Raw genomic sequence first — 11,378 nt, forward strand, 5'->3', positions numbered from 1 at the left:
AGAAATAATATACCTGTCTCTCCAGTTCACAGTATTTAAATCAAATGTACAATTTCATGTTCAACCTCTTTATTAAGCATAAATACATGTTTTTTTAAAAAAAGTTAGATTATGTCCTAGGCTGTTCCCAGAAAACTCGCTTGCACTTGAAACAAAGGTTGAAATTTCTGTTATACACTGCGTGGTTTAATAAAAGGGGCTTAATATGGAAATGAAACAAATCTAGCATTAGAAAAATAAGCAGAATCAAAATCCATTTAACTGAAACCTGAAGCTCTTTATATTTAAATCATAATACACTTACAGTAGCAGCTTCACTAAAAACTGTCCTTGTCAGAGATAGCCCTTTATTCTTTCTTCTATATTGCTTGTCAAGTAGCTAATTCAAGTAGCTAATTGTGAAAATAACTAATCCAACCACCATGTATTCCTTCAATTATTTTCTTCTTCATCCCTTTTCTATTCTTATTCCCATGTATTTTTTACATCATCTTTTAATTAGATTAACAGGACAAGCAATGTATGTCGGCGCACAGTACCCAAACCCAAGGACCTCTGCTGATCTTCTATGTGTCTGGGCTCAATAATAAAAATAATGTATAATAACAATAACAACAATATGTTCTTAATATATATAATATATTACAATAACATATAATAATAATAATAATAACAACAACAATTTTCTGCCATCAATGTAGAGACTTCAAAGAACACTCAATATGTTAAATAATACCATTTGGGTGAATAGCCTATTAAACCTCATAAACTCTCTAAAAGGGTCTCTCCATATGATATACGAGCCAAGAAAATGCCATCTATCTTGGCATTTTTTAAGCAGGCTGTACAAAATGTTGTGAACTTTCCCCTTGGCCTTAGACAGTTTAAAATAATTTCTTGTGTAAAAATTATGAGGGTGGAGACCCACGTCCAAAAGAGGAGTATTAGACACAAGACAATTCTGGTTGTCATAGCCTGACTTCAGCTGGGCAAAACTGGATATGAAAACTCTTGCAGAGACCTACTCAAAACTATTTGGTGGTTTACTTTACATTAAGAAAAAAAAAAAGCTAAGCAGCTATTTTTATGATACTTGGCCTTAGAGTGTAAACATATCACCTCCAATGAATTAGCCATCACTAAGGTTTTTAATCACTTAGTCATACAGCAGCTGCACGCTTGTGTTCTTTCAGGAAGAGTGTCACTTTGAAAGAAGTTTCCTATTTTTGCAAGTGAAGAACAAGCATGTTTGATTTCAACAAAAACAAGTAACTAAGTTATTCTTGTTCGATTAAATTCTAGGAAGAAAGAATATAAAATCTCCAAGCGGATACATTTTCTTTAGCATTCTTCCATTATTGATTCAGCAAATTTGTTCCTGCGTGAATTGTGACACTTGTCCCATCTCTCTGAAGACATTAGCTGCAGCACCACCCAGTAACCGTGGGTTTAGAGCTGCCGGTGGCCTGAGCCCAGGCTCCGTACGCTAACGCTCCTTCCAGTGTTTCTTTAGAATATTTTTCTTGATCGAAATTGTTCAGAAGACAGAGACAGACAGCTGTTCTGAGATATTGAGGAAAAAGGTAACTTTTTGAAATACTGAAATAAATTCCTATTTTATTTCCCATGACATTTGGGAAACGACTGTAGATACTCCCATTTAGCACAAGATACTAAAACCTTCCACGGAACTCTTGCCTGCCTCAGACGTCAGTAAGACTCAAGTTCCTAGTGCCTCCTAGAAAAAGGTCCATAATATCTAATTCAGTATCTGCTAGAATTAACTAAAAGACTTCCAAATCTTAAGGCTCTATTCAAATGTCAGCATTTACATGAAAAAGATGTTTGAAACAACAGCAATATGACTTGTAGAATTTGCAAGCTTTGTCCTACCTTTGCACAGATAAAAATATTAGTTCAATGACAAAAATACAGACAAAACTGCTCATGAGAATAAAGTCATAGAAACTAAAATGATCGTATCTGAGATGGAAGCAGTACTCAAAAACGTTACTGTGCTCAATCTGGGGATGACCTGCAGCCCAGATGACTTAAAGAGCTGGCACAGTAAATCATCAGTCTATCAAACAAGTAGCACAAACATACTCCTGAAGCATGGCAAATGTGGACATCTTTTAAGAAAAGCTTAGCAGCCACCGAACCATTAGCTAGACTTTAATACACAAAGTTTAAGAATAAGTTTTGAAGAAAACAATAATTAAGCACATGGACGTAAGTCGGAGAATGACTTATGAAAGACAGATCGTGTTAGACAAATCTAATATTTTCCTCTGATAGGAAACCTTATGATTTAAGCACTCTAGATCTAGCGTGATTGGACCTTGGAAGTGTTTGATAATCCAACACAGAAAAAGTGTTAGTTAGCTTGAAAAAAAACACGATATTTAACTAACAAAAGAGGAGCTGACAGTAAGTTTTCTGAACGTACTGGTTGAATATAACCCACAAGTCATCAAGGATTAGTGCTGGAACTGATCCTACTGCGTATTTCAACAATGATCTCTGTAGTAAGGGGAGGAGTACGCTAATGAAATGTTCCAGTGACAAATTAAGGGAGGTAACGGCAATGGCAGGAGCATCATACTTGAAGATCTGCTCAATGAAGACCAAAGCGATAGAAAGGAGATTAGGTTTAATAATACATAATGAAAAATATACTTAGTGAGTGATTCACCTCATCTAACAGAGCCATCCAGAAGACAGGTCTCTAGTCAAATGCAGCTAGATAGGGATCCCTCCAGAGAGCGATTCATCACAGCTACTGTTGACAGGTCTTTCAGGGCTGAGGATCCACACCTGGCCTGCTAAGATTAGGTAAGGTGAGTCTACCAGTTTGATAATCATAACACAAAGGCTATAACCTGACAGACACCAGTTAGAAATAATACAGGAGAATGATCTGGACATGCTACTCAATTGCAAGATAAGTATTAGTTATCAATATGATATGGTTGTAAGAACTCAGAGTGATCCTAGGATGTGATCCAGGTTATTTCTAGCAGATGTAGGCAACCATTAATTGCATTGTATGAGATGCTACAAGGGCTGTATGTGGAGCGCTGTATGCAGTTCTAGTCAATCTGTTCAGAAAAGAGGGATTCAAGATGAAAAAAAGGCAGGGAAAGGCAACTTTGAAGAGAATGGAGAATCTATCATGTAAGGACCTTAATGTTTATCCTAGCATGATTAGTATTATTATTCATAAACAAAACCAAGAAGCAAACACAAGAGAGAAAGCACTACTTAAGTTACAGCATGATAGTAATAACAAAAATATCGTCATGCTTATGTTTACATGAGGAACTAAAAGACTTTTTTTTTTGTCAATCAAAGGACTGAGTTTCTGAAGCAGATTTCCAAAGAGAGCAATACAATAAAATTCCAGGTAGTTGTAAGATGATTCTCACACTTTATGGAAGAAATTATATGGTGTGTTTTTCTGACACAGTAGGGGGGTGATAAAGAAATTTTCTCCTCCGTATTTGAAATAAGAATTTAAAATAGAATTAAAAAATTAGTTGACCTTTTGACATAAGAAAAATAAGGGCATTAAACATTTCCCAAACCACATTCAGAGTTAAACTTTTCAAAGACATCTTTTATGAAAAGTTATGTTATGATGTTATCTCACAGCTCAAAGCTTCTTCCTTGATTGGAAAATAAGATTTGTCTTCAAACCTTACAATGGAGTTGTATTTGAACTGGTAATTCTGATATCCATACAGTTATATTTACGACTACTCACAAATTCCAAATTAGAAGAAAGAACAGAAAAGAAATAAAACCCAAAGGAAGAAAAGAACAGTTTGCTTCATACATGTACTATGTGGATTCGATCCAAAATCTAAAGAGAAATAACCTCTATTACCCTAACAAAGGGGTTGGTCCTGCAAAATGGCAGGCCATGCGAATTGTCAGCAATGACACTCATCAGCACACTGCATTCGTCCAGAAGCCTAGGCACTCCACAGGCAGTTTTGTTTGTGTTAGTGCAAAATGGACATTTTAGGTGGCATGTCTCATTCCTAACATCTCCTACCTTCATTTGTCAGCTTTGTGAGGAAAGCCATAAATTATATTATTGTAAGTAGAATATTTTGCTGTACTTTAGTCAGCAACTAGATGACAAGCAGTAGACAAACAGTAACAATAATGTTTGTTTTACTGGCTTTTCACTAAGTAAATCAGCTATGATACACCTCCAAATAACATTTCCTTATCATGTCATGAAAAAAATAGTATTTTAAAAATGTTTCCAGGGGAAAAACATTTTTTCCAGATGCTGGGTCTTTAGGAAATATTAAAGATACCCGCTGAAATCTTTATAAGAAATCGCTTTATTGCACATTTTGTATTCTTAGCTAAGCTGTCATCACGACCTACGTATTTCCATAACTACCTACATATGCCCATTTACTTGACTGAAGTAAACGGACAGAACTAACTTCATTGTAGTTTTGACTCAAAAAGAAAGGTTTACATGACAAACCTAAATAGCAAAAAAATAAAATAGATGGAAAACCTCTTTTGAATTAAAAAAAAACCTGTAGGATGAGGCTTTGAAGGGAATACTTTTTTTGTTTTATTAAAAAAGATTTTTGTATGTTAAAATTCACTTGTGTGGACTTTCCTCACTTACATACTGCACAGTCTTACAAAGAACAAAATATCACCGACTACCGCTGCTGCCAATGAACACAGTGGATGGTTACAGCACACAGCATTTCCAACCGGGCCGTGACTGCTCAGACCCATGGAACTGATGGTGAGGCTGAAGGATTTAGGAAATTCGTCACCAGAAAGGTCTAACAGAGATAGCCCCAAACCCTGCAATTACAAAGGAGAGCAGGTGAGGAAAGCCACTGCCCCTGCAGTGTGCTGGCAGAATACACGCATGCACATATTTTCACTGAATGCGAAACATCCCCTGTACCTATTGGCCTTTTTCCAAATCCACTGCCTTCTCCCTAATGGACTAAGGTATTGCATACCCGTTAAAACTATGCAGTACATCCTAAAATGATGACATTTCATTTTAATTGAAATCAAACATACTCTTCCAGTAGGGAATAAGAAAGCAAACCAAATTTTAATAGGAATTCACAGAAGTACAGAAGAATATTTTTCTCCCTCCTATATTATCTTTCCGTGGAAATCTGAGAACAAATATTTTTGAGGCAATAGATGAAACTTACTCTTAGTTAAATTGTACTGAAATTAGTGAAGTTATAGTAAGTATTAATTTTGTTCCTCTGTTTCTGTGGAAATGAGACTGTACTGGATATATGTTTATTAAATTACACTACTTATCATAAACTTCACAGTATGTACCTATAGATTTAGCCTCTAAAATAAAGTTTATTGGTAAAGGGAGTCTACTCTAAGTCTACTCTAGAATAACTTTGTGAATATTATTATTCTGGAAGAAGAGTGCTATTTTCTAAATTTGCTTTATATACTGTAAAAATTAGTTCAGATACACCAAAAAGACATCTTTTTTCTGTAAAGAAGCATCCCTGCAGAACGTGATTCTGGCACAATTCCTCTTTAGAGTCACATTCTTGTTTACTCTGAACAAGATTTCCTACTTACTTAAATTTTAATATGCTCTCTCAGAATTTCCCTCCAAACTTTCAAGCCATCAGTTCCAAAACCAGGCATACCTGAGAAGGGAAGAAAGGTGAAAGCACAGTTTTTGTTTCTGTGGACAGGCTGGACATAACGAGACTGCCCAGGAGCTGCAAAAGGTCAGACTTTTGCCAGCAGAGAGGCTGTAGCTGGTTAGGTGTTGGTATCGCGGCAGTCATGATCTCTCGATTTTCTGGGCTTCAAAGAAATGCCGTGGACACTCTTGAGTGCTAGTAATAGCTGGATGTGACAGCAACAGAGATCCCATCGGTCAAACAACTTACAGTCCTGCAAACAAGGAAATTACCCATCTCTAAAACACCTTCCTAAACCGGACAAGGCAACACACAGTGACTACTCCCTAGGCTGGTTACATCCAGAGACCGTACCCTCAGCTACTTCTTGCCAAGATGAAACTGTTTTGTGGAAAGAAATGGTTCTGAGCCAATTAAGAGCTCAGTTGTTACTTGCTAGCTGTTAGAAAATAGATTGCATAGCTCACAACCGTAATTCTGACCATACACTCAGAACTTCAGTTAGCAAGGTTAACTACAAATTAGGTTTGGGTTTTTTTTTCCCCTCTCTGTACCTTCCTCTTAGGAAAACACAAAATCCTATGATATTCCTACAGATCATGGCCAGTCCCCGATATCCACATTTTACACTATATTCCTGTCATGCACATTTTTCAGTCCTCAGACCTCGTATTGCGGTGCAGATGTCTTGTGACAGAGAATGTGAGCACAGAATTCAATAGTCATTATGAATTTCTATAGCGACTATGTTTTTTGAAACTACTGACAACGCAGCACTGACTTGTACAGCCTCCTCCGATCAGAGTGTGCTGGACTCTTACACACTCCGTTAGACTTGAGAAAGAGGTATGAAATTCTCAGCTTAAAAGATGTAAGGGCCAGACCTTGACAAATGTTTTATTCTTTGTTATTAAAGAAACACATTGATAAATATACAAGGAAAAACAATACATTTCAACTGCAAAAAAGAGCAGAACAATGTTAAGGGAAAAATCTGACAAAGAAATGTCAACTGTAGAGTGCTGAAGTGTCACAAAGCTTAAAACGAAGTGCCAGAGGTACGGGTGATGGAAGTGGCATGTCCTTGCTCTCCCGAGAACCGTGTGCTTTTCTCACTGGCTCACAGACTTTTCAGCTGACATCCAGAGAAGATTTTAGCTGTTTTAAGACCTATTTAATCCCATCAAAGTCAGCAGTAAAAATTTACAATTTTTTAACCAGATGTCTCATAGGACTTGGACGCATCGCTCAGTATGTATGATGCAGTCCCAGCCTCACTTCTAGGAAAGCCTTGCTGCTGACAGCGTCCTCAGCTGAAATGGGCATTTTTGAGGTGGGCAGCTGTTGTGACAAAGGACAGAGGACAGGACACTCCAAACACTCTTGAAGACATCAGTAAAAGTCATCCTCTCAGACTTCTGCCACTAAAGTTTGCAGCAAGGATTTTGAGTTCTTCTTAGGAAATCTCTTGGTTCCTCTTTCTTTGTCCCCAGAAGTTTTACCACGGTGAAAGTTTTCAGTCCTTAAACCTCCCATTCGTTCTAATGAGAATTTAGTTCTAATGAGAATTTTGACCCAATGACTATGGGATTTAAGTACTAAAAATATTTACCATTTACACAATGTACTACAGATTCAAGGTTCCTTGCAAATGTGACTTAGCCCATACATACTTGTGAAGCAGAAGAGACTTAAAAATGTCTATAATCATAATATAAACTACAAACTATAGAATATACATATACATTTAACTATATAATTTAAGCCATAAAAATAGTTACTGATGTCGCAAAGTCAAGTCCTTCAACCATAGTTCTGTCCCCTTGTTTTTTGCCTTGTTTCCTGAATGAAGCAGAATGTAACAAGGAAGCACTAAGGGACGTATTAGAGGTTGCATGGAAATTATAAGCTTTTTTTGTGCTTCGTTGTTCCACTTTTTTGGGGGGAGGGGAGAAGCAAACAGTTTAGTGGTTTGGGGGTTTATTCTATACAATTTATTAAGTTCAACTTTGTTCCACCCCTCCTTCATCACGAAAACTAACACACCAGCTCTGGATCACGTCTCTTTAATCTACAAGTTTAGCAGGAGGGAAAAGAATTAAGACTATTTTGGCCTAACCTAGTCATCCCACTTGTCTCCGCCTCTTCTCAAGGGTGTGCCGTCGCAGATGTGAGGATGCATACTGGTACCATTGGATAGGTCTGGAAGCCTTTCATAAGCCTTTTTTTTTCATTCCCACCCCCAGTTTGGTGTCGAGCAAGTTCCTACCTCGTGGGATGCCAACAGGGTTTGGATGGTGGGGCTCTGAGGCACGGCTGAGGAGACAAGCTTGGTCCTCCACTGTGCTCCATCAACTCTCTGTGGTCTCCAAGCTGAGGCTCCACTCCCTGGCTCTGAGGGCAGCATGGCCCTAGGCACAGAAAATATTCTTGTGTATTTAAAGAGCTGCAAGTTAAAGAAGAGAAATACCAATTTTTACCAGTTTATAATTGACCCAACTTGAATCCTGACACATCCCAAACATTGAGGGTGTTAGACTTTCTCCCAAAAAAGACCAGTAGTAACTTTTTCACAGGCATGCGTTATGTAGCCTAAAAATACATGCCACTACCATCTCTGTCTGGAACAAACACTTCTAAGATTTTTTCTTAGAACTGCTCTGCAATACCTGGACATTATTTTGGTGAAGGGTCCCTAAATTTACTACTGCTAGCTCGCTGACACTTCCATGGACTATCAGCATAGTCACACACAAGTGGTGAGTTCGTACACGGTGCAGCTTCACAGAGCACAGGCTGGGCGTCCTGGCATTAGGCTATTTTAAAGAAACTCATCAGGTCTTATCTTATTTCTGACCTTGTGAAAACTATTGACTTGCTTTTCTATTCTGGTGGTTTAGCACTCAATATCTGAAACACCATTATGAATAAAGTGAAGTGTAATATTTTATAGATGTCTGTGGCCTACTAGCAAATAAGTGAAGAGAGGGGAACTACTGCAAGGTGTTATCTCTGGGCAGAACACAGATATGTTCTCGATTCAGTGCCAGAAATACCCAGTTTTTTAAAATTACCTCTCACTACACATTGCTTCAAGGATATCCGAGCAAAGAACGGCAACACCCATGGAAGGAGTCATTGGCAATAACGTTGTGGTTTCAGCCTCGTTCCTTTAAAAATGACTCACCAGAAAAAAAGCTCAGAAAAGACCTCTGTCTTAATTATTGTCCTGGCCCCAACATGGCTCTTTTTATCTGCTTGTGCGGAGCCCTCACGCAAGGAACTTGCTGAGCAGCAGAGCCTGCACCCTTCTGCCCTGTTCCTGGGCAGCCACTGCCCTGCTGGGAGGGAAAAAGTACTGCTGCGGGGCGAGGTGCAGGACGGCGCTGCACGCCCTCCATCTTGGCGGAGGGCCCACTGAGCCCTGTGTTGAGCACGCCCAGGAAAGCCCTGGGAGAAGCAGCCTCTTGTAGACACGCTGACACGGCGAGCCAGGCAGCGGTAGCCATTCCGTCAGCACCGCTTGTGGTGTTGGACAGGAGAGTATCAACACTGTAGCTACAAACAGCTTCTTCAGCACACATTTTTGACACAGGCATTAATTACTTCATCACATGCCATTTTTTCCAGAGGGCCCCTGCCCAATCCCGTGCGCAGAGCGGATCGCACTCACTGAGCAAACTGCCATGCAGCCGCTTGTTCTGTTGCCGTCATTTGGTGCGTGGCCCTAGGATGTGTTAATGGCACTGTATGCAGGCTGTGCATGCCATGCCGCCAGAATTAGCAATTTCCACATGGGTTCTTCCATGGCATCAGTTATTGTAGCAACACAGTGCTTCATAACATTAATCAATTTATTTTCAAATAGCCTGATAAAATTTCCAAAGAGTTTATCTGCAAGGCCATAAAGAGTATCCACTGAACATGTGCACGCTCAACTTTTTCACGGGTTTACGATAAGGCCACATTTTGATGGATTTTTATAGGAATGAAAAAGGGCACAATCATAGCCCCAAACTGGAACCAAATGCAGTCTAGTACTTTGCTATCCTGCTATTAAAGTCTACAGACAGGGTGAAAAAATTTCTTTGGAGACTTATAGTTAACGGACACATCCAGGAACCTCAAGATGTGAATTTTTGTCTAATGCTCGTAGTCGTAACACGCTTACCATGTTAACAGAGCACTTCAGCTAACATCACATGGTTCAAATTGCTTCACATGTCTTCTGAGGTGGTAAAAGGCCCGACTGCCAGCAAACCCTCTCGGTCCGCAGCAACATCTGCACTTGTGAATTGTCCATACAAAATTCTGTGGCACACTGAAGACTGAACATATGGGGACAGTATAAAATACAGTGGATTAAAATTGCAAAATAAATAATACTGGGGCCAGTACAGCAGTTGTGTTATTCCTTTTCCTATTTAATTTAAAAACAAAACCCCATAGCCCATTATTAACCACAGCTTCTGCATTAATTTTCAGTCTGCCAACCCAGTGCACTCCAGAAAGACAGGGTCTTGCTACAGAAACTAGCTTCACTTGTGTTACTATGTGTGAAGTCTTACGTGTCACCGTAAATTTACATTTTGTGGTTTACTAATATTTCACTGTTGTGAGGTGAATAATTATATTTACCTCTATTTTCCCTGAAAGTAGTGCATTTTTATATTACTTTAATACCACCAATGCTTCAGTTATTGCTAATATTAAAAAGGGATTTAATTATGACTTGATTAATCCAGAACTAAAACATGGTTGATATCCGAACAGGCCAGGCACAAATCAGGTGTAATTTACATCCCTAATTATTACATTAACAATTTCTTTCTTCTGAAACACTGAAATGACACGCCCGGTATAATCATGATGAAGAGCAGCAGCAGGCCAGGAAATGTAGTAAGCTTAAACAAGGTAGGCACTGCACTGAAATAGCTAAGCACAACAGACAGAAATGATCCCAACGAAGCATTTAGAAATTGGGAAACGGGGCTGGGACAGCCCTGCACACCGTGCAGGCCCGTGACTGCCGAGATTCCCCGATCCTCAGGGGGAAACGGTCCTGCGGGAGGGTCTGTGAGCCCCTCGCCCGTGAAGGCCCGCCAGCAGAGCACCAGCAGCCCCCGCTCTCCTCTTCCTTTCCGTACACGGGGAATGAACGTCGTCCAAACCGGGACTCACGAGGCCCTATTTTTCCCAGTCTGATATCTACTAATGCTTCATTTCTTCAGTGGTATCTGGAGATCCTGGACGCATTACTGGGTTAAATAATTAAATAAAGCCTTGTCTCTCCTCTGTGGGCTCCTACTATTTTTTTTTCCTCCAGCTTTCTCTGTATAGATTCACTTTGAGAAAAAACAAGAAATCTGCATTTTAAACAATAAGCAATTTGGCACCGGCCCTGTCTTTTCTTTGTACCATGTATAGCGCTAAGACCACTGTTGGTGCCAAGGGAATAATAACTCACAGATAAAAAAACTTCAATAATAGAGGGAAATGGCTTTGAGCCCTACCAGCCTGCCGAGTCCCCTGACACTCAGCTCTGGGGTACAGCGAACGACGAGCCCTCGCCACCAAAATCTCCCCTCTCCCCTGGTTCTGCGTCCCTTGCCATGCCCCAGATGCTGCCAGCCGGGGATGAGGGCACTGTGTACCTTTGTGTCACCATCAGGCAGGGCCGCTTCGCTCCTGGGG

At 39.6% G+C, this 11,378-nt stretch overlaps 1 long non-coding RNA gene across 1 annotated transcript; it reads right to left on the reverse strand.

Annotated features, from left to right (window-relative positions):
* Positions 1–6,678: 6,678 nt before the first annotated feature.
* Positions 6,679–10,023, reverse strand: LOC140651221 (uncharacterized). The gene is made up of 3 exons (XR_012042309.1): positions 9,856–10,023; positions 7,954–8,130; positions 6,679–7,225 (listed from the first exon to the last, which is right to left on the reverse strand). It is a non-coding gene; the product is annotated as an uncharacterized lncRNA (long non-coding RNA).
* Positions 10,024–11,378: the final 1,355 nt, after the last annotated feature.

The sequence above is a fragment of the Ciconia boyciana genome, chromosome 4 (assembly GCF_034638445.1).
Source record: "Ciconia boyciana chromosome 4, ASM3463844v1, whole genome shotgun sequence".
In the NCBI taxonomy this organism is placed as follows: Eukaryota; Metazoa; Chordata; class Aves; order Ciconiiformes; family Ciconiidae; genus Ciconia; species Ciconia boyciana.